Source organism: Hyperolius riggenbachi, chromosome 2 (assembly GCF_040937935.1).
Source record: "Hyperolius riggenbachi isolate aHypRig1 chromosome 2, aHypRig1.pri, whole genome shotgun sequence".
NCBI lineage: Eukaryota > Metazoa > Chordata > Amphibia > Anura > Hyperoliidae > Hyperolius > Hyperolius riggenbachi.
This window is the reverse complement of record NC_090647.1, coordinates 438,766,098-438,788,647: the sequence shown is the minus strand read 5'-3', so window position 1 is coordinate 438,788,647 and position 22,550 is coordinate 438,766,098. Positions and strand designations below refer to the sequence as shown.

Sequence of the window (22,550 nt, the reverse complement as noted above, 5' to 3'; positions counted from 1 at the left end):
ATTCTAATGTGTTCTGGCTTACTGTAGCACTTTCTGCTATCACAGTCTCTGTAATAAATCAATGTATCTTTCCCCTGTCAGACTTGTCGGCCTGTGTCTGGAAGGCTGCCAAGTTCTTCAGTGTTGTGGTTCTGCTATGAACTCCCCCTTTCAGGCCTCTCTCTGCACACTGCCTGTGTAATATTTAGATTAGTGCAGCTTCTCTCTGCTCTCATCTTTTACAAGCTGGATAAATCGTCCTCTGAGCTGGCTGGGCTTTCACATACTGAGGAAATTCAGACAAGGGCAAAGCTGTTTGCAGGAAGAAACAAGCAGCCTGAAACTTCAGTGCATGAGAGATGCAGGGGAAAGAAACACACAAATGATCTCTTGAGATTCAAAAGGAAGGGTGTATACAGCCTGCTTGTGTATGGATGTATTTTCTATGTGTGGGCATACTGTACATCAACCTACTTCCTGTTTTGGTGGCCATTTTGTTTGTTTATAATCAAACTTTTTAAAACAGTTTTTAACCACTTTTAATGCGGCGGGGAGCGGCGAAATTGTGACAGAGGGTAATAGGAGATGTCCCCTAACGCACTGGTATGTTTACTTTTGTGCGATTTTACCAATACAGATTCTCTTTAACTTGCAAGGCATATATAGACTGAAGTAGAGGACAATAACCCACCAGATCCCCACTGAGGCAAGTTAACCACTGTTCAATAGTTCATAAGTATCACACAGGACTAGTACCTTGATTTAGGAGGATGAGGCCCTCAGCGTCAATTGTGAGTAATGACAGATGGTTCAGGAAACAGGCAGTAGGTAAAAAGTGATGGAAAAGATGTTTCAAGGGGTCTAACACCTGGAGGGGGACATGGCGGAGTGGGATAGACGCCAAAAGTCCCAGGAAAAAATCTGGATTTGACGCAAAGCAGCATTTTAAAGGCCGAAATCACTTTGAATGCTAAATTGCAGACCTAAAGTGCTTTAAAACATTTTGCATGTGTATACATCAATCAGGGAGTGTAATTTGAGTTTGGTGTGTCAGTGTGAAGAAGTACTCTCTGTGTAACGCACCGCAAACAGCTGTTTGTGTAGGGACGGCCGTGCTGAAATGGTGCGCACCATGGCCAGAGTGCAGGCTGTGGCGGTTTTCAAGCCCATACGGTTGCCAGGCTGAGGTAGCTGAATGACATAACAGTGACTGTTCAGCTGATCAAATTTGGTCTGTCCACAATGAAGCAAATACCTTATTTCCACACCGCTGAGCCCTGGGGTGATGGCACTTTGGTGGTGGCGGCCGACTGAGTGTTAAGTGGGGTGCCAGAATCAGAGCAGGAGGAGGAAGATATGTCATGCTTCTGTAGGGAAGCTGAGAAAGATGAGGTGTTCTGTGTTAAATAGTCAACTGCGTCCTGACAATATTGGGGGTTGATGGCACGTGCCTTCTTCTGAACACTGTACTTTGGTCGCGGGCCGCACGAAATCACGACAGCGCGATCTCGAACTGACCTGCCAGGTGGCCTGCCTCTGCCTTTTGTTTGGTCCATTTTGGGGGGGGATGAAGTGAACGGTATGCACTGACTTGACTAATACAATGTGCAGTCAGTGACACAGGTGCAGTTAACAGGTATGCACGGAGTGGTATATCACACTGCGTGCGCTCATATAGGTAGGTGGGTGCACTGAAGTGAACAACAGGTAGTAGGTATATGCAGTGATGGGTATTACATGTGCACCTGTCACACACAGACAGGCACACTGACACTGACTGCCAGGGCTGTATATAATGCAAGTGGGCCACACACAGGGGGGAAAAAAAAAAAAAGATGATCACAAGAACAAGATTAGCTCTCAAGAGAGCTGTTGAGGGGTGCTTTTTTTTTTAGCAAAAACAGCCAGGAGCAAGCTAACAAGCCTACAAGAGCCTAACTAAGCTCTACCTGTGAGAGTCTGCAGCAGCTATCTCTTCACTAATTACTGCAGGCACACGAGTGAGTCCACTGCCTAAAGCTGCCTGCCTTTTATAAGGGGGGGGGGATGGGGCTCCAGGAGGGAGTGTAGCCTAATTGGCTACAATGTGCCTGCTGACTGTGATGCAGAGGGTCAAAGTTGACCCTCATGATGCACTATGGGGCAAACCGAGCTTACGGAAAAGTTCCCAGTTCGCGAACCACGGAGGTTCGCCGGGAACAGCTCAATGGCAAACCGGTCGGGCCATCTCTAGTTCAGAGTTCCGCATCTCGGCAATCCAATTAAGTCACTGGAGCGCAGGAGGCGACAGAGCGGATCGGCCGGACGGAGGACACGCTCTCAGTACGCGATGCGCAAGAGAAAGCACTGACAGCTGTTCCCTGTAGCAGAGATCAGTGCTGCATATTGATTGGCTGTCTTCAGTTTAAATGTGAGTTACTTCCTGCGGTCTGTGCCCGTGATAGTAGCTCTTTGACTGTTACTGGGTAGCCCTCACTAGTCTGATTGTTCCTGATTGAGCCGTGTTGCCAAATCTGCTTGTTACGGACTACGCTCTTGTCTTGCCCTCTCCTGTACCTTGCCTCGGATACCTGCTAGATCTCTCCTGCTAACTTTGGCTTGTCAAGTTTACGGCTCTGTCTCATCCTTACCTGTACCTCATTTTGGAACCTGCTGGATATATGTGTATGTAAAATGGCTTGTTAAATTACTTCGTCTCTGGAAAATCCTTGTCTGCATCATGTTTTGGAACCTCGTCTCAAGTCTATGACCCGGCTAGTTCTCTGGGCTTAGTCTGTCTCATCAACCCTGGAACCTGCATAAGTCATCTACTCTGGACTTCGATGCTACTAGTGCACTCTACTCATTCACCTGGATTGCTGCTGCCTCTCAAACTCAGGTGACTATTGTCAGTTTTTATTTACATCTTGTATCCTGCTTACTGTTTTGCAGAAGTCTGCTGGTATATTCTCTGCTCTTCACATTGTATGCGGAATCTGCTTACAAAGAGTTTGTGTGTGGTTAGGTCACTCTTTGGAAAGTGTTAGCCGCATCCGCATACGGTGTGTATCAGAGTCTACTACCAGTCGGACCTGACAGTAGGCAAGGGTGAGTTCAGCTACATGCAAGAGTATCCAGTAAACAAGCAAGGGTTTGTCCAGGCAGCAGGCAAGAGTATCGAAGTAACAAGCAGAGGTCGGTACAGGCAGCAGGCAAGAGTATCCAGGTAACAAGCAAGGGTTAGTAACAGCAGACAAGAATGGTCAAATACAAGCCAAGGTCAAATTCCAATAGTTCAGACAATGGCCTCAATTCACTAAGATCATGCTGGAGATAAGGCAAGAGAAAAAATACCACCACACCGTGAGAGAGTTATCTTATCTCTTCATTCCTCTGTAGTCATTTTCACACGCAATTAACAGCCTGTCTTTAAGTTAACTCTTCAATCCTTAAAATAACTCCATAATTCTAAAGTTAAAGACAGAAGAGTTAACTGTTGGTTTTCCTTAGTCAAAAGGTTTCCTGAATACTACATGCCTTATGGTGATGACTCTAGAAACGTTATTAAAGACAGGAGATAAGCGTAGTGAATAGAGGCCAATGTGAGTGCGCACCCAGCAACTAGCCACAGCTATGCTTATCACGGGCGATGACAGGGAGCACTCTGCGCATTTAAATACAACTTTCATCCAATCAGTGGCCGGTCACACTCCACACTTCCAATCACAGCAGATGCACCTGCCAAGTGTCAGCCCCGCAGTCAGCTGACGCTAGGACTGTCAGCTGACCGCATTCAGCTGACTAACGTTTATCTTTGCGGAGGGCGTACTGAGAATGCTCCCTCCGCCTATCAGGAAGTGTGGCCTGTATCCCAGCCTGCACGTCATCAGTGGGAAACAAGCGCCGAGACCCGGAAGTGGCGAATTCCTCCTGGGTCTCGGCGGAAACAAACATTAAAGAGAACCCAAGGTGGGTTTTAAGAATGCTATTAGGACACAGAGGCTGTTTCTGCATACTATCACCAGCCTCTGTGTCTGTACAGTGACCCCCCAGAAAAACCAACGCCGTGCTAGCGACATGCAGCTTGTCGCTATAAGGCTGTTTACCATTGTGCTGCCTGTCACCACCGCTCTCCTATAGCGCCGCTCCCCACCTGCGTCCCTTCCCTCCAGTCAGCTTACAGAGGCGGGGAGGGAAGGGACACAGGCAGGGAGCCGCGATATAGAGGAGGCGGGGGGCGGCATTTATTTTTCCCTGGAACAGCAGAGTGCAGGGGGAGGGGGGGGGGGGGGGGGAGGGCCTGGGGAGGCACTGAACAGACACAGAGGCTGGTGATAGTATGCAGAACCTCATAAGGCGTGTTAACACGGATAAGGTGTGTTAACTCAGATAAGGCATGCTGTTTGCCTTATTGAATCAACTCCAAAATCTTATATATAGAGCTCTATGAAGCTGCCCCTCCCTTTTACAATCGGAACAAAGAAAAATTCCATCATGCCTTGTTAGTGTTACGTTAGTGTCCATTTCAGCTGCACAAATTAAGATTTGTGCTGCTTTCATTTTGAAATTATTTAGCATTTATATCATGCCGACATCTTCCGCAGCGCTGTACAGCTGTGTAGTTGAGTATACTGTCTTGTCACTTAACTGACCCTCAGAGGGGCTCACAATCTAATCCCTATATAGTCATATATCCATCATAGTCTCGGGCCAATTAAGAGGGAAGCCAATTAACTCATCCTTATGTTTTTGGGATGTGGGAGGAAATCAAGTGCCTGAAGGAAACCCACACAGACATGGTGAGAAAATAGAAACTCCGTGCAGATAGCTCTTATTTTTTCCAAAAAAACAACAATACCCAGCCCCCATACAACAACCTACAGACATGAAACTGGTATGGATAGGTAGTGCTATGCGTTTGCTCATGTGTACTGCAAAAGTAATCTTTTATAGTTTGAGATATTCAAGTTTTGAGGGAGAAAGTTAACTCAGCCTCACTTAGCCTTTTGCGATGTTGTAGGGGGGGGGGGGGGGTGCTGAGTGAGCTTTTGACCTTTACAAAAAACATTTATAGGTTTTCTACCACAAAACCTATAAAAAAGCTAAAAAGATAATTTTTGCTGCACAAATAAACACGTGCACAGCACTACACTACCTACCAGTTGCATGTTCGTAGGTTGTTGTTTGGGGGGCTGGGCCATGTAGTCTTGGAGAAAATAAGTAAGCTTCAAAACGAAAGCAGCACAAATCTTAATTTTTGAGGCAAAAATGGGCAATTTTTATTTGTGCTGATTGTAGGAGAGGCCAGCTTCACAGAGCCAACATAGCATAATATTATATTTCATTCTGTGCACCCAGCACTATATACACTGCATTCGTGGCTGGACTTATGAGGTGTGCTGTACGTCACCCCCACTTACCAAATCACTACCCACTCCTTGTTACTGGCAGTGGAATCTGCGTTTTTGGTAATTATTACCAACCACTCTGCTTCTCTCCAGTCTTTCAATGTATGTCACATATCTGCAATAAACCAAGTGTACATATGGCGTAGTATGTCTGCTCTCTACAAGTGAAAACACCAAGACACAGAACTTTGACTGTCTACGTGGTCCCCCTCTACAGGAAAAAAACACACAAAATCGTGGGCTTTTGCGATAAGCGCAATCGTAAACGTGTTACCTGCAGCATTTCTGGAGCTATTCAGAAGCGATCGCGGTACAGTGCTTATAAAGCACTGACCATGATCGCTCTGAAATCGCAGTAGTGTCCAGTGATTTTACCGCGGTAAAATCACTTGCGCAAAACGCTACCTTTTTGCTATTTTCAGATGTGAACGGGGACTAATCATGTACAGTGAAAAATTGCATTAAAATCTTGTTTTTAATAGCCATAAAATGATTCCCAAAAAAAGCAACAATAGTCCATAAAAAAAACCTCTCCCTAAACATCAAATGGCTGGGACTCTTTCTACAGGATTACATTTTTTTGTATAGCAATTTGGGAGGGCAGTGGCGTAGCTAAGGAGTTGTGGGCCCCGATGCAAGTTTTCCAATGGGGCCCCCTAAGCGCTCTATACATAACAATTGATACGGTGCACCAAAACCTGCCAATGGCAACTACAGTGTCTGAGGTGCAAGAAGGGGATGGGGAACAGCTTGTTAATAATTACCACCATTCAAAGTATCTATAGAAGTGATTATTATGAGCACAGGACCAATAGAGAGCTAATACTGTAGTTGAGGGAGGGCCCTTCGGGGCCCCTCTAGCCCAAGGGCCCCGATGCGGTCGCTACCTCTGCAACCCCTATTGCTACGCCCCTGTGGGAGGGGAATACTGGCACGTTTTCTGCTCCAAACGTGCTTAGGTAACTATTCCGAAATCAGTGCTTCAAGAAATATATAAAAGTATTCAGCAGCTGCATTACTTTTAATATGACTTGATCGCCATCTAGTGGGGGAAAATAAACTTTCTAAAAAGAAAAAACCTGCAAGATTAGCTAAGTCTCCCCAATCACAGAATTTTTTCTTTTTTTTTCTTCCCTTTTCTTTTCAACATACAATAACATTATTCGTGGCATCAACAAAAAGTACTTCATCTACTCTGGCATTGTAACAAATTAGCATTTTTCTTCAATTTGTATCTGTGGGTTCCATAGTGTAGTGGTTATCACGTCTGCTTTACACGCAGAAGGTCCTGGGTTCGAGCCCCAGTGGAACCAGCTATTTTTTCTTACTTTCCCCCCCCCCCCCCCCCCCCTTTCTCTCGTGCTCTCTAAATTCACTGTCATTTAATTTGTGGCTTTGCGGTCACATCTTTGATTTGAATTTTGACTAACTATGGGTAGAGACAATCATCATTGACAATTCCTTCCTATGCAATCTACTATCAGAACACTACTGAGAAAAAAAGGTTGTCAATCGTTTGACAAACAATAAAGAGGCTGTTACTCTTTACGGTTAATCACTTCGAATGGAACAAGGCATTATGAATTATGGAACGTATGTAGTCGTGTGCTGCTAACGATTTTTTTTTTTACCTTGCAGACGTGCAACAGTGCCATCTAAAGGTCATTGTACAAATTGCATGCTGATTTTGTAGATTGAATTAATGTTTGTTCACATGCTGTGGTAAGTGAATACAACAGATGTGCTCTCATTTTCACATGGTAGGGGACATAAAATGCGTACTTATCCTTTACATCATGCGGGGCTAAGTGGTATTGCTTCTTTATATGTGCAGCTATTATCTGTTAGCACTTCCACAATGTATATAAAAACAAAAGTTTGCTTTCCTAAAACAGAAAGAATTTGCGATAATTCAGGTTGGAGTGAGCTTGAGATGTCTCCCAGAGCAACACTGCTGAATATATGCAAATTAACCATTGTACCCTTAGAAGCTAAACACACCTCCAGAACCGCTGGAATGCAATGATGTGTCAGCTTGTTAATTTGTACAGAGCCATAATAATCCAACAATGTATATAGGTAGGGCCCGTTTACACTTAATCAGTTGGTGTGCGTTAGTACGCGTTGGTATGCGTTTTTTCCATAGCAGTGCATTGTGAAAAAGAATTCAGTGAAAACGCGTTAAGTGTGAAAGGTGCCATAGGAAAACATGGGCATTACTTTGTTATAACTGAAAGAAAACTGAATTTTCAGAGCAACTGATAAGGGCTCGTTTCCACTATCGCGAATCCGCATGCGTCCAACGCATGCGGATTCACACATGTAAAGCAAGTGGATGGGCCGGTTTCCACTGTAGCGTTGAGGTGAGTTTTCTTCAGCGGTGAAAAAACGCACAAAAGAGCCGCAGAATTTGCCTGCGAGTGGAATGCATGCGAATCGCATGCAATGTATTTAATAGGAAAATCGCATGCGTTTTCACCATGCGGTTTTTGCCGCAAATTCGCATGCGAACTCACATAGGTACCAATGTAAATTCACACAGGCAGTGACCGGGTTAAAATCGCATATACCCTCACCTATGCGAAATCGCATGCGAATTCGTGGCAAAACCCGCATGGGGAATCGCATCCGCATGAGATTTCATCAGCGGTGGAATCCAGGCGATTCCGCACCGCAATAGTGGAAACGAGCCCTAAGTGTAAAAGCCTGTAGGGTACATTCACAAAAGGGGTGAGTTTGAGCTTTGCATAAGTACAGCCATCTTTTTGCTATCCACTGCAGCACTAACCCCATTTTTGCGCTCTATGGCATGTTAAAAAATGTGTAGTGCTGTGTAACACCAGATGGCACAGGAGCGCAGTAAAGTTAGTAGTAATGAGCATCAGGTATTGCCTGAAGGACACCATGCATTATTAGAGGTTGCCTTACATCAGGTAAACAGTTGGTATCTGATTGATATGAATCATTTATCTGGATAGTACTGTGCATCACTCAATATTACATCAGATGTCAGTAGAAAATGCAATATCGATCTCACTAATTCTTGGTGGGGTACAAAGCCATGAGAAAGGGTTGACGGTGGAGCACTTCCTTCCCCCATGCACTCTCACATCAGTATGATAAACAGGCCATTCCTGATCAATATTGAGCAATAAATTATGGATTTTTTTAACAAGAGCGCCTTGATTTTTTATATATTTAATTAGATCCAATGTTTTTACCAAATATTCACGAATTTACAGTAAAATTTACGCGCACAGATTTTTCCAGTGTTTACACAAGCAACGTCATGGAAGTTGGACAAAGAGCAACACGTGCACAATTTGCATGTTCCTTCTATGACCATGACACATTTGCACAATGTCCCTTACATTCGGGTATAACAATAGCCCTATTGACCCCCGGGGCAGTGGAGACCCGCTCCTTCTCCCTTTCCTCATCTGCATGCAGAATAGGGCATGCAGTGGTGGAATATTTACTTTCTCCAGCGCTGCGCATCTCTTCCATGTATCACAGCTTCACACTCTTCTGCCATTAGCTGTCTCCCGATCATATGACTGATGCACGTCACATGATCAGAAACTGGCAAATGGTAGAGCGTGTGCATCTGATGTATGGAAGAGACATGCAGCGCTGGAGCAGGTAAATTTTTATCTGCTCCCTGTACTACTCTGAAATGGCAAAGTGTGCGCGCCTGGGGGGGGGGGGGGGGGAAATCAGGCACAGCGGGGAGGAGTTTGGATCCTGGGGGGCTCCATGAAAATGACATCCTCATCATTGTTGGGGGGGGGGGGGAAGACATCATTTGGGTCCCAATCACGTCATATCACGTAATCGGAGCCTGGAGGATGATGTCAGCGTTAGGGCTGGTTCAGATGGACGCTTGCGGAGCGTGTACCGCAAGCGTTCGGAACGTTGCGGTAAACGCGCCCATTCAAGTGAATGGGAGCATTTACACCGAGCTTTTGCGCGTGTTCACACGATCTCGGCGTTCGGGTCCCGATTTTCGCTATCTTTCAGAGGCGGCCACCCGCGACGGCTAATGTCCCCCAAGGGGAAGAAAAACACGACCGCATCGGAACGTGACGCGAAGGCTACTGAAACCCTGACCGCGCAGCCGCCGCAACGCACCCAAACGCGACGCCACGCAGACGTCCGTCTGAACCAGTCCTTACAGCGCCACTTTGTGATGCAAGTAGAGAGCAGGCCCTGTAACAGGAGAGCCAATCCTGGTAGAGGAGAGCCAACCCTGCATCTGGAACAGGTAAAGATCTAGCGCTCTGTGCGCCACTCTTCATTGGGCTGAGGGAGGCAAATAATTAAGTGGCTCTGCGGTGCAAATTAGAAAAAAAACAAAACACGGCAGTGAAAAAAAAGAAATAAAAAAATCAATGAGCACCCTAAGGGCCCTTTTCCACCTGCAGTCGCTAGCGTTCACGCTGAACGCTAGCGATTGCTGAATCGCAAAACCGGCGATTCCGACGCTCTCGGCCGCGATTTTGCTATGCTATGCACTGCATAGCAAAATCGCGGCAAATATCGCTCCGCCGCGCGTTCGCGTTCCCGTCAAAAGCGAATCGCGGTAGTGGAAATGACCTACCGCGATTCCTATGTTAAAAAGCAAACCGTAGAGATTGTAAAATCGCTAGCGGTTTGCATTTTTGCGATTCAGCCAGCGCAAACGCGCTGGTGGAAAAGGGCCCTAAGAATGTAAATCTTCTGGGTGAGGAAAGGTTTTACAATGAACTCAAAAATGTTATGGTACTTATCAGTTAGCCGGGCGCATCCGGCAGGTGGCGCTGTTGTAGCGAATTTCGATGGCGCTAATTACATACTATAACTATACAGTGTGAGGGCTGGAACCCACAGGGGCGCTTTTGGCAGCACTGCGATACGCTAGCAGTTTGCCAAAACGCTGGGCTAATGTTAATGGATGGGGCAACTTCCACAGGAGCGTTTGAGTTTCTCAGAAACGCAAACACAGGACGTGCAGCATTTTGGGAGCGTTAGCGCTTCAATGTAAAGTATTGAACCGCTAGCAGAAACGCTCAGCAAAACCTAAACTGAGCGGTTTTGCTAGCGTTTTGCGGTTCAGCACACTAACAAAATGAAAAATAATTCACAGGACCAATCAGGATAAAAACGCAAAACGCAAAACGCTAGGCACCCGCTGGGGAAAAAAATACAATGTTGCAAAACACGACCAAAAACGCGCATGAATCCGCTTGCAAACCGCTCAGACAAAACGCTAGCGGTTGCGTTTTGCGTTTGCGGTTTTCAGTGGGTTCCAGGCCTTAATGAACGAATACATTGTATTTCAAGTGGCCGGAACTGGCACTTAATGGAATTAAAATGAAGGCGGAGGCAATGTAACACATGAAGCCGCCGCCTTCGTCTGTTCTCCCCCTTTGCCCTCTCGCTTGTATACAATGCTGGCAGCCTGCGGGGACATGCGTGTCCCCCCCAGAGTCGTTCGTTGCGACAGGGAATCCTGCTTGTCCTCCCCAGCTGGCAGTGTTCTATAGAAGCGAGAGGGCAGAAAAAAAACAGTTGTAGGAGTGTTATGTACATAAATCACCACACGCTGTCCTGTCAGCATTAGTAAAACGCCCCCACACAGTGTACTGTACATAAATCAACACACGCTGTCCTGTCAATCAGTGACCACCCGCTGTCTCAACCTACAACTTATTTTTTCTGCCCTCTCGCTTCTATACAACACTGCCAGCTGGGGGGAGGGGGGGGGACACGCGTGTCCACCCCACAGTCGTTCATCGCAAGGAAACAAGCAGGATTCCCTGCCGCGACGAACGACTCTGGGGGGACACGCATGCCCCCGCAGGCTGGCAGCATTGTATACAAGCGAGAGGGCAAAGGGGGAGAAGAAGAACAACAGACGAAGGCGGCGGTTTCATGTGTTACATTGCCGCCGCCTTCATTTTAATTCCATTAAGTGCCAGTTCCGGCCACTTCAAATACATTGTATTCGTTCATTAACACTGTATAGTTACGTTGCGTATCAATGTAATTAGCGCCACCTGCGGCGCTTCCATTCACACACTACCACATTCACTTAGTATGAATGGAATTCGCTACAACAGCGCCACCTGCCGGATGCGCCCGGCTAAAGGATAAGTACCCTTATGGTACACTAAGTATGAATTGAATTAGATACAACAGCCCATCGAAATTCGCTACAACAGCGCCACCTGCCGGATGCACCCGGCTAACAGATAAGTACCAATTTTATTCACAAAGTTTTATTTAGTAAAGCTCTTTAAGTTGTTAAATGAGTTATTTGTTTGTATTGGCCACCACAAGACTAAGTTTACACTGAATGCACTGCATCAGATTCTGCGCCTCTTTCAATGGAATGGCAGCAATGCATCCACTGTGCACTAAAAATGTATGCAGCAGTGTGGTGTGCCCTGCAATGGATGCCTTGCCATTACATTTTAATGGCACCACACAGGGTGTAACTTAACCACTTGCCGACCGTGCACTCAACGCGTGTCGGCAAAGTAGTAGCTGCAGGACTAGCGACGCACATCTGCGTCGCCGGCTGCAGGCTAATTAATCAGGAAACAGTCGCTCGTGCGAGCGGCTGCTTCCTGTCAATTCACGGCGGGGGGCTCCGTGAATAGCCTGCGGGCTGCCGATCGCAGCTCGCAGGCTAAATGTAAACACAAGCGGAAATAATCTGCTTTGTTTACATTTTTACAACAGTAGCAGCGTTGTACTAGATCAGCGATCCCCGGCCAATCAGCGACCGGGGATCGCTGTCACATGACAGGCAGGAGCCTGTTAGAGGCTGCACAGGACAGATCCGTTCCTGTGCAGCCTCCGATCTCCGGGGCAGGGAGGGAGAAGAGGGAGAGGGGGAATCCTGCGGTGGAGGGGGCTTTGAGGTTCCCCCCCCCCCCCGCCACCCACGAGCATGCAGGAGCTATCAGACCCCCCCAGCACATCATCCCCCAGTGGGGAAAAGGGGACGATCTGGTCGCTCTGCCTGGTATTTGATCTGTGCTGGGGGCTGTAGAGCCCACCCAGCACAGATCTTAGAAATCAGTGCTGGTCCTTAAAGGGATACTGTAGGGGGGGGTCGGTGGAAAATGAGTTGAACTTACCCGGGGCTTCTAACGGTCCCCCGCAGACATCCTGTGCCCACGCAGCCACTCACCGATGCTCTGGCCCCGCCTCCGGTTCACTTCTAGAATTTGAGACTTTAAAGTCTGAAAACCACTGTGCCTGCATTGCTGCTGTGTCCTTGTTCCCGCTGATGTCACCAGGAGCGCACGGCGCAGGCACAGACCATACTAGGCCTGCGTAGTACGCTCCTGGTGACATCAGCGGGATCGAGGACTCGGCAACGCAGGCGCAGTGGTTTTCAGACTTTAAAGTCTGAAATTGCAGAAGTGAATGGGAGGCGGGGCCAGAGCATTGGGGAGTGGCTACGTGGGCACAGGATGTCTGTGTGGGACCATTAGAAGCCCCGGGTAAGTTCAGCTCATTTTCCCCCGACCCCCCTACAGTATCCCTTTAAGGGGGGGTAAAGGCTGAGTCCTGAAGTGGTTGAATCTCACTTATTTGGTGGTGTGGTGAAGTGAATCTCACTTATTTACATTCTGAAGTGTATCACTGGTGGTGACATCTTTAGTCCTGCCAGGTGATCTGTATGGAATGTTTGTTTAAAGGGGCACTATGGTGAAAAATTATAAAAATTTTAAATGTGCTAACATATACAAATAAGAAGTATGTTTTTTCCAGAGTAAAAAGCCATAAATTACTTTTCTCCTATGTTGCTGTCACTTACAGTAGGTAGTAAAAATCTGACAGAAGCAACAGGTTTTGGACAAGTTCATTTCTTCATAGGGGAGTCTCAGGGATTTGTTTATTTATTTTCAAAAGCACTTCGTGAATGGCAGTTGCTCTGCCCAACTGCCAATAAACTGTATCCAGCAGGGAGGCTGGCCAACATTGTTCAAATCCTTTTTAGGGAATATCTTAATAAAGAATAAAAGCCATGCTGAAAATCCCCTATGAAGAGATGGACTAGTCCAAAACCTGTCACTTCTGTCAGATTTCTACTACCTACTGTAAGTGACAGCAACATAGGAGAAAATTTTATGGCTCATTTTACTTTGGAAAAAAAACACTTATTTGTCTATGCTTGGACATATTTTAAATTTTAAAATTGTTCGCCATAGTGCCACTTCAATGAGAGTTTTATGCACAAAGGTAGATGCTGCTTGCTTGGCAGTTGGAAAAGGCTGTTAGTTCCCACAATGCAATGAGGTTCACAGACCGCAAACTGCCAGGACCGTAGTCATGACTAGGGATGGCCCAGCCTAGGAGAACTCATGGAGAAGCATGTGATCTGTTTGATCAGCTGATAGATTTGTAAGGCTCCGATTTGCTGGTCATGATCATGTGTTAAACCAGGAAGTCATCACAGCAAATCAAACTGATCATGTGCTTCTCCATGAGTTCTCCTAGGCTGGGCCATCCCTAGTCATGACCACGGTCCTGGCAGTTTGCTGTCTGTGAACCTCATTGCATTGTGGGAACCATAGGTACCAAATAATTGTAATGCACCAGAAAGTCATCGTAAAATGGGCAGCGTTCACCAGAAAATCGAACAGTGGGCAGCATTCACCAGAAAATCGTACAGTGGGCAGCGTTCACCAGAAAATCGTACAGTGGGCAGCGTTCACCAGAAAATCGTACAGTGGGCAGCGTTCACCAGAAAATCGTACAGTGGGCAGCGTTCACCAGAAAATCGTACAGTGGGCAGCGTTCACCAGAAAATCGTACAGTGGGCAGCGTTCACCAGAAAATCGTACAGTGGGCAGCATTCACCAGAAAATTGTACAGTGGGCAGCATTCACCAGAAAATTGTACAGTGGGCAGCATTCACCAGAAAATTGTACAGTGGGCAGCATTCACCAGAAAATTGTACAGTGGGCAGCATTCACCAGAAAATCGTACAGTGGGCAGCATTCACCAGAAAATCGTACAGTGGGCAGCATTCACCAGAAAATCGTACAGTGGGCAGCATTCACCAGAAAATCGTACAGTGGGCAGCATTCACCAGAAAGTCGTACAGTGGGCAGCATTCACCAGAAAATCGTACAGTGGGCAGCATTCACCAGAAAATCGTACAGTGGGCAGCGTTCACCTGAAAATAATATAGTGGGCAGAAGGCAGCAGAAAATCGCAATGTGGGCAGCAGGCACCAGAAAATCCCGGGCCTCCCTGCGGCTGAGGGGGTCGCATGCCCGGTGGTTACGCCGGTGGGTGTAGGCTGTCTATGAAGCTGACATTTATCTACAAAGGATTAGGTGAATAATTCGGAATATCAGAAATTGTAAGCCATTCCCCTTCCCCTTCAGGGCATATTGGCCTCAATTCACTAAGCAGTTTAGATTAGTCTGCAGTTTTTAATCTACTGATGGTTTGGTGTAATGTGTTAAGGCTCATACACACATCAGACTATAGTCTTTGGAAAATGAAAGATCACAGACCAATCTTACCACCCTTCATGTAGTATGAGAGCCATATACTTCAGTCTTTTCTATGGAGCTGAAGTCCCCATCAGAAAAAAATCTTTGCAAGATGCTGCACACACAGATGCTGTACAGACACAAAAGATCAGTATCTGCAAAAGATCTGTTCCTGCCAAAAATCCATTCCTGCAAATTGCAATGTCTATGAGATCTGTAGATCATCATACACACCTTGTTTAACTGACATTCATCTGCAGATCAAGCAATCATCCGCAGATCTGAAAATCCATCCTGGTGGATCTGATCTGCAGATGAATGTCAGTTAAATCATGTGTGTATGATGATCTGCAGATCTCATAGACTATCATTGCAATTTGCAGGAATGGATTTTTGGCAGGAACAGATCTTTTGCAGCTACAGATCTTTTGAGTGTTTGCAGCATGTTTGTGTGCAGCATCTTGCAAAGATTTTTTCTGATGGGAAGTTCAGCTCCATAGAATAGACTGTGTAGGCATGGCTCTCATACTACATGAAGGGTGGTAAGATTGGTCTGTGATCTTTCATTTTCCAAAGACTATAGTCTGTGTGTATGCACCTTTAGACCTGTAAGGGTACGTACAGACATACGATAACGATCGTTCGTTCTGAACGACGAACGATGTTAAAGGAGGTATCGGCCGATGATCGTTTGAAGAAAGGCTACTTTGAACATCATTCGTGTACGAACGATCTTGGAACGAGCGTTGCGTGCGCAACATGCTGTATAAACTGATTTCAAACACAAGTGTCAAAAAAAACTGTTTGAGCATGTGCAAAGCTTTGAGAACGAACGATCAACGACCGATCGTTGTACAGACATTAATTTTTAAACGATGGTCGTTGGAAAGGATCTGGCAGAATGGATCGTTCTTTACCAACGACATATCTCGTTGGTCGGTCGTTTTAATGATCGTTTGTGCACTTTTTACGAACGATCGTCGGGCAATGCCGTCGGTAACGATCGTTTCAAACGACTATAGTCGCATGTCTGTACGCACCCTTAGACCTGTTTTTAGACCTGGTCTAACATTCAGTAATTACACAATTCACAAAGGCAAACAAGGCGTAACCACGCCCACTTTTTCTGACAGAGATTAGACCAGCTGATTCCTGTAGGTAAAGATATTCTGTGATGTATTTTAGATGTGAGGATGGAACCTTTTGAATTATATATGCAGGAGTTTAATTGTATCCAGAGGAGAGCTCAAAGGAGAAGGATGTCAGTCATAGCTACTAGTTTGAATTGCCTCTTTATCATTTCACCTGCTTTACCGACCTAATTACCAAATGTTTTAGACCTGGTCTAAACCATTTGGTGATAGTGAATTCCCCTTTGATGCAACTGACCAAACCATCAGTAGACTAGTGTAAACTGCTTAGTGAATTGAGGCCATACAGTAGTACACGGCTGCAGTTATGTTTTTTTTTACAAAATAATAGCAGACAGATTTTAAAAATGCCAGTCCAGGTTTGCCAGAACACTTATGAAAAACCCCAATGAAGATATTTGGAAGTGCTTGGAGATCCTTGAGATATCTAAAAGCTGGCCATACACTATACAATTTTTGCTTTTGATCGTAATTATGATCAGTATCATGACTTACATTACAACCGATTGACCAAAAACCAACATTGGGCTCTGTTCAAAATCATTTGCACTTGCGGTAAATTCCCAACTGAAATAAGACCATCTTGACATTCACAAAATGTTATGCATGGCGGCAAAAGTCTGCAAAAGTCAGTAATTCCTGCAAAAAAAAAAAAATTCACAAAAGAAAAGGGGCGCATTATTCATGACTTAACTACTGATTTTATATCACCTACAAGTACTTGGTGATATATTTCACTTCCCATTGACTTAAATGTAGTATTTAGCCTTGAGCGCTGTGTTTTCTGGACCCGTTTGTAAATTTTTTATGCCATTTTTTTTTTTTTAACACATGGTTTCCGCATGTTTACTACATAGTTCCGCATGTTTTCCCCAATTTTTTTTTACGCATTGTTACCACATGCGGAAAACATGCAGAAAATTCTTAGCGATTTATTTATTTAAAGAGACTCTGAAGCGAGAATAAATCTCGCTTCAGAGCTCATAGTTAGCAGGGGCATGTGTGCCCCTGCTAAACCGCCGCTATCGCGCCGCTTAACGGGGGTCCCTTCATCCCCAAATCCCCCCCCCCCCCTTCAAGACTTGGTCGTAGATTTGGTCTCTCCTGGAGGCAGGGCCAACGGCTGCAGCCCTGCCTCCAGTTGCGTCTATCAGCGGCGCATCACCGCCTCTCCCCCGCCCCTCTCAGTGAAGGAAGACTGAGAGGGGCGGGGGAGAGGCGGAGACGCGCGTGGGGCAGGGCTGCGGCGGTTAGCCCTGCCCCAACCAGGAAGGGCTCCCCCGCTGCACCGAGGGGATTTGGGGGTGAAGGGACCCCCGTTAAGCCGCGGGATAGCGGCGTTTTAGCAGGGGCACACATGCCCCTGCTATCTATGAGGTCTGAAGCGAGATTTATTCTCGCTTCAGACTCTTTAAGAAGCGCCAACATATTACGCAGCACTGTACCGCAATGAATCCGCATTTTGCATACTGGCCAGATCAGCTGGCCACTTCTAGTTTTGACTGGCCAGAACCCGAAGTGGCCACACTTCGGGTTCTGGCCGTAACATATACACTGGACATTGGGCTCTATTCACAATCATTTGCACTTGCGATAAATTCCCGACTGAAATAAGACCATCTTGATATTCACAAAATTTTACGCATGGCGGTAAAAGTGAGCAAAAGTTGGTAATTACTGCAAAAAAAATAAATCAAAATTCACAAAGAAAAAGGGGCACATTATTTCTGAGTTAACTACCGATTTTATATCACCTACAAGCGAGCTCTCAGCGTAGGAGATTTGGGCGCAGCCAGCACCACCATAGACCATAATAGGAATTACGGCTGTGAGTAACTTCACCGCCGTCAGAAGACGGTGCTGAAGTTGCTCTTAAAACACTAGAATTCGGCCTCCAGCAATAGCTGAAAGCCGAATTATATCATTCCCCACTATCCACGTGGACGTGGAGGGGGAATAGTATTTATGCCGCCAGGAACTTGTGCAGTAGCAGGATAAGCCATATACCGGCTATGTCCTGCGCCCAAGTGTCGCGGCGGCCAATTCACACGTGTACATACCTACAAGTACATGGTGATATATTTCGCTTCCCATTGACTTAAATGGAGTCTTCAGCCTTGAGCGCTGTGTTTGCTGGACTTTATTTTTTTTTTTGTAAAGTTTTTATGCTACTTTTACGCATGGTTTCTGCATGTTTACATATTACGCAGCACTGTACAGAGTATATTGTCTTGTCACTAACTGTCTCTCAGAGGGGCTCACAATCTAGTCCCTACCATAGTCATATGTCCATATCGTGTGGTGCATGTATCAATCTAGGGCCAATTTAGGGGGAAGCCAATTAACTTATCTGTAACTTATGTCTGTTTTTGGGATGTGGGAGGAAACCTGAGTGCCCGGAGGAAACCCACACAGACACGGGGAGAACAAAACAAAATCCTTGCAGATGTTGACCTGGCTGGGATTTCAACCAGGGACCCAGCGTTGCAAGACGAGAGCGCTAACCACTACACAAGGCCGGATTTACCATAAGGCACTGTAGGCACACGCCTACAGGCACCTGATGATGAAAAGGCATCTCACTCCACTCCCCGAGCACCTCCCTCCCCTGTTCCCTATGCAGAATCCTGACGAGAGTGTAAATGAAAGGCTACTCAATGGTTAGTTCACTGATGAGACAGGGGCACTACTTAATACTGAGGTTACTCTAGCTACCAATACACTACTGGGGGTGCTTCTGGCTACCTAATACTAAGGGACACCTGTAGCTACCTATGACAGGCAGAGGAAGGATGGAAGGACAGTTAGCATACGTGTCACACACCACACGTGGTGGCGGTTTGTAGGTACATGAAGGGCGAAGGTCAAAGGTGCGAGGACATCTGTGCCAATAGGCTCCTGTGATGTGAATCCGGGCCTGCCCCTACGCCACCATGCTGCCCATGCTGAATATGGAAAAGATGTGGAAAAAATGTGGAGATACATTAGGCTCGATTCACAATCATTTTCCGCATGCGGAAATGCAATAGCGGTAAATTACTGACTGAAATAAGACCATCTTTACATTCCCAAAATGTTACGCATGGTTTTACTGCATGTGTAAAAAAGTGAGGTAAAAGTGCGCAAATAATGTGGAAAATTGTCGGCAAAAGTCGATAATTTCCGCAAAAAAACGAAATTCACAAAGAAAAAGGGCGCATTATTTGTGACTTAACTACCGATTTTATATCACCTGCAAGTACCAGGTGATATATTTGTGGTAGAGAGGATAGAAAAAAGGACGGGAGGAGACCGGGAGCCCAATCTGGTGCAGTATCGTAAGGCAGTGGTTGATGACAACTGTATAGGTGTCAGATATACTCACAATGGTGGGTTGCAGAAGGCAACCACTCAGCTTTGCATGTGGGGAAGTACCGTCCCCACTCGGCCTTGTGTCCAGTTATGTGTGGTCGCTTCTCCTTAACCCTCCTGGCGGTTTGCTAAAAAAAAAAAAAAAAAAAAAAAAAAAAAAAAAAAAAAAAAAAAAAAAAAAAAAAAAAAAAAAAAAAAAAAAAATCGCCAGGGGGCAGCAAATTTTTTTTTTTTTCATGTAGCGAGACAAAGTCTCGCTACATGATAGCCGCTGCTCAGCGGCATCCCCCCAGCCCCTCCGATCGCCGCCGGCGATCGGCGATCAGGAGATCCCGTTCAAAGAACGGGATCTCCTGGAGGGCTTCCCCCGTCTCCATGGCGACAGGGCGGGATGACGTCATCGACGTCGTGACGTCAAAGGGGATTCCTATCCACCCCATAGAGCTGCCTGGCACTGATTGGCCAGGCAGCGCACGGGGTCTGGGGGGGGTGGCTGCGGCGCGACGGATAGCGGCGGATCAGCGGGTAGCGGCGGCGATCGGGCACTGCACGCAGCTAGCAAAAAAAAAATTATGCAAATCGGCCCAGCGGGGCCTGAGCGGTGCCTTCCGGCGGCATAGCCCGAGCTCAGCTCGGGCTTACCGCCAGGAAGGTTAAAACAGGTCCACCTTCCGGGGTGTACCCACTGGGATCGGGGTAAAACGTAGATAGGATGGGGTAGGAGGCGCCTGGAGTACTCGTGACATGGTATGGAACTTGGATTCAATAAACTAGGCAATTATGTAACTTAAGGTATAGTAATATAGGATAAAAATATATATGGTCCTACCTGAATTAGTAGACTATCGATAGAGTAAGAAACTTAAACTTTATTGGCACTAATGAAAACGCGTTTCACGGTAATCCGCTTCCTCAGATCGTATACCGTGCGTGATATGAGTACCTGAAGTCTATGGCGCCCGGGTACCATAGACTTCAGGTACTCATATCAGGCACGGTATACGACCTGACGAAGCGGGTTACCGCAAAACGCGATGTCATTAGTGCCAATAAAGTTTTTAAGTTTTTTACTTTATCGATGGTCTACTCATTCAGGTAGGACCATATGTATTCTTATCCTGTATTACTATACCTTAAGTTACATAACTGCCTACTTTATTGAATACAAGTTCCATACCGTGTCACGAGTACTCTGGGCGCCTCCTACCCCATCCCATCTAGGTGATATATTTTGCTTCCCATTGACTTAAATGGAGTCTGGAGCCTTGAGCGCTGTGTTTGCTGGACTTCAATTTATTTATTTTTGGCAATTTTTTAATGCCACTTTTTTCCACATGGTTTCCGCATGTTTGCAACCTCATGTTTCCCCAAATGTTTTTACGCATTGTTCCTGCATGTGGGAAAACATGTGGAAATTTTTTAGTGAATGTGGAAAAAAAATGCGGAAATTATCACTGCCGATAATATCGCAGTAAAAAAATCCCTTAGCGCATGTGTGATTGTGAATAGAGCCCATTGTGGTTTAGTGTTTCAATCGTTATATCGGTTGTAAATACTTAAAGGGAACTGACATTTTTTTTAAAAAAAAGTTTAACTTACCCGGGGCTTCTACCAGCCCTCTGCAGCCGCCCTGTCCCAGCTCTGTCACAGAACAATCCTCCGGTCCCCTGCAGCGATTCAGCTTCGTTTTCAGCGACTCAATGGCCACTGCACCTGCGCAGCCCTGGCTTAGCACGTCCTCGATCACACTACTGTTGCTGGGAGCCCCCTGTGCTTGTGCAGTATGAGATTTTCGCAGGTGTAGTGGCCATCCACTTGGAGTTGCCGAAAACAAAACCAAGTCTTGGCAGTGGACCGGAGGGTTGTTTAAATCCAGGGGACCGGAGGTTCCCTTTAAATCCACTTCATTTATCCTCTTTATTTCTAGCAAATCCTCCTCCCCATGGCCCTCCAAGTTGGCGTACAGGCTTTTCCAGGTCTACCTCCAACTACATAGTGGCAGAGTTTCCAGTAGCATAGTGACTCACCTGTCCGGGCCAGCGCGCTCCTCCATTACTACTATGTGCAGTTCCATTTTCATCCTCGCAGGGGCTCCTCTCTTCTGTGACCTGGCGCATGCTATTATGTATTATTGCACCGCTGGCCGGGTCACTGAGGATGTCCATCCAGCAGGGATGAAAATAGAAGTGCACAAAGTGATGGAGGAGCGCACTGACCTGTTCCGGGGACCACTATATAATTAGGGGGAGTCCTGAGGGACCAGCAGCACTCAGGTTGCCCCTATGGAAAAGCCAGCCCTGTTTCTTTTATTATTGATGCTCAGCGTTTATGCTTCACTTATCACCAATTGCATTAATATGTTTCCTCTCGCCTATTTTCCCCAAGCACATATTATTCTGCCAATAAATCTTTCCTTATTTAATAATCTAAATGTCCTTCCTTAAAATTCACCTACCCCAATAAATGGTCAATCCGGTGGTGGGTCACCACTCGTGAACCAGGCAAAAGGAACATGCTGGGTCCTCCGTGTACCAACAGGGTCACAGTACCAAAAAGTCACTGACCCGCACAGTTCCAAAATAAAATACTGAATTTATTGAAAAAAAGTTTAAACATAAGTGCTATTGGCAACTCATGTTTTAACTTTTTTTCAATAAATTCAGTATTTTATTTTGGAACTGTGCAGGTCGGAGACTTTTTTGCTTTCAGTTACCCCAATAAATAGCACATCCTACAGCAGTGTCGGACTGGGAGCTGGGAGAGCTGAGTAAGGGCTTGTGCACACCAGAGCAGTTCTGAAGTGTTTTTTAAAACGCTTGCAGGGGGAAAACCGCTTGGCTAATGAAAGTGAATGGGATGGTGCACACCAGAGCGGCTCGTTTTTTCCACAAACGCAAACTCGGGGGGCTGCAGCATTTTTTAGATTTCTGAGGAGTTTCTGCCTCAATGTTTAAGTATAGGAAAGTGGAAAACCGCTCTGAACAATGCTAGATCAGAGCGGTTTTCCAGGCGTTTTTGTTACAGTAGCTGTTCACTAACAGCTATAGGCTTCTTTCACACTAAGACATTAGGTGCTATGTTAAGGTCGCATAACGTGCACCTAACGCAACGCATGGTGGTGGTGGCAGAGGACGTTAGCAAAGAGCCGCGTTAAGCGGCTCTTTGATGTGTCCGTGATG

General features: G+C 46.1%; 1 protein-coding gene and 1 non-coding gene across 2 annotated transcripts in view; one reads left to right on the top strand and one right to left on the bottom strand.

Moving 5' to 3' along the window:
* LOC137545217 (serine/threonine-protein phosphatase with EF-hands 1-like) overlaps window positions 1-22,550 on the bottom strand; it is a 134,643-nt gene that overhangs the window by 78,340 nt on the left and 33,753 nt on the right. The window lies entirely within an intron of this gene.
* Window positions 6,607-6,679, top strand: TRNAV-UAC (transfer RNA valine (anticodon UAC)). The gene has a single exon. It is a non-coding gene; the product is annotated as a tRNA-Val (tRNA).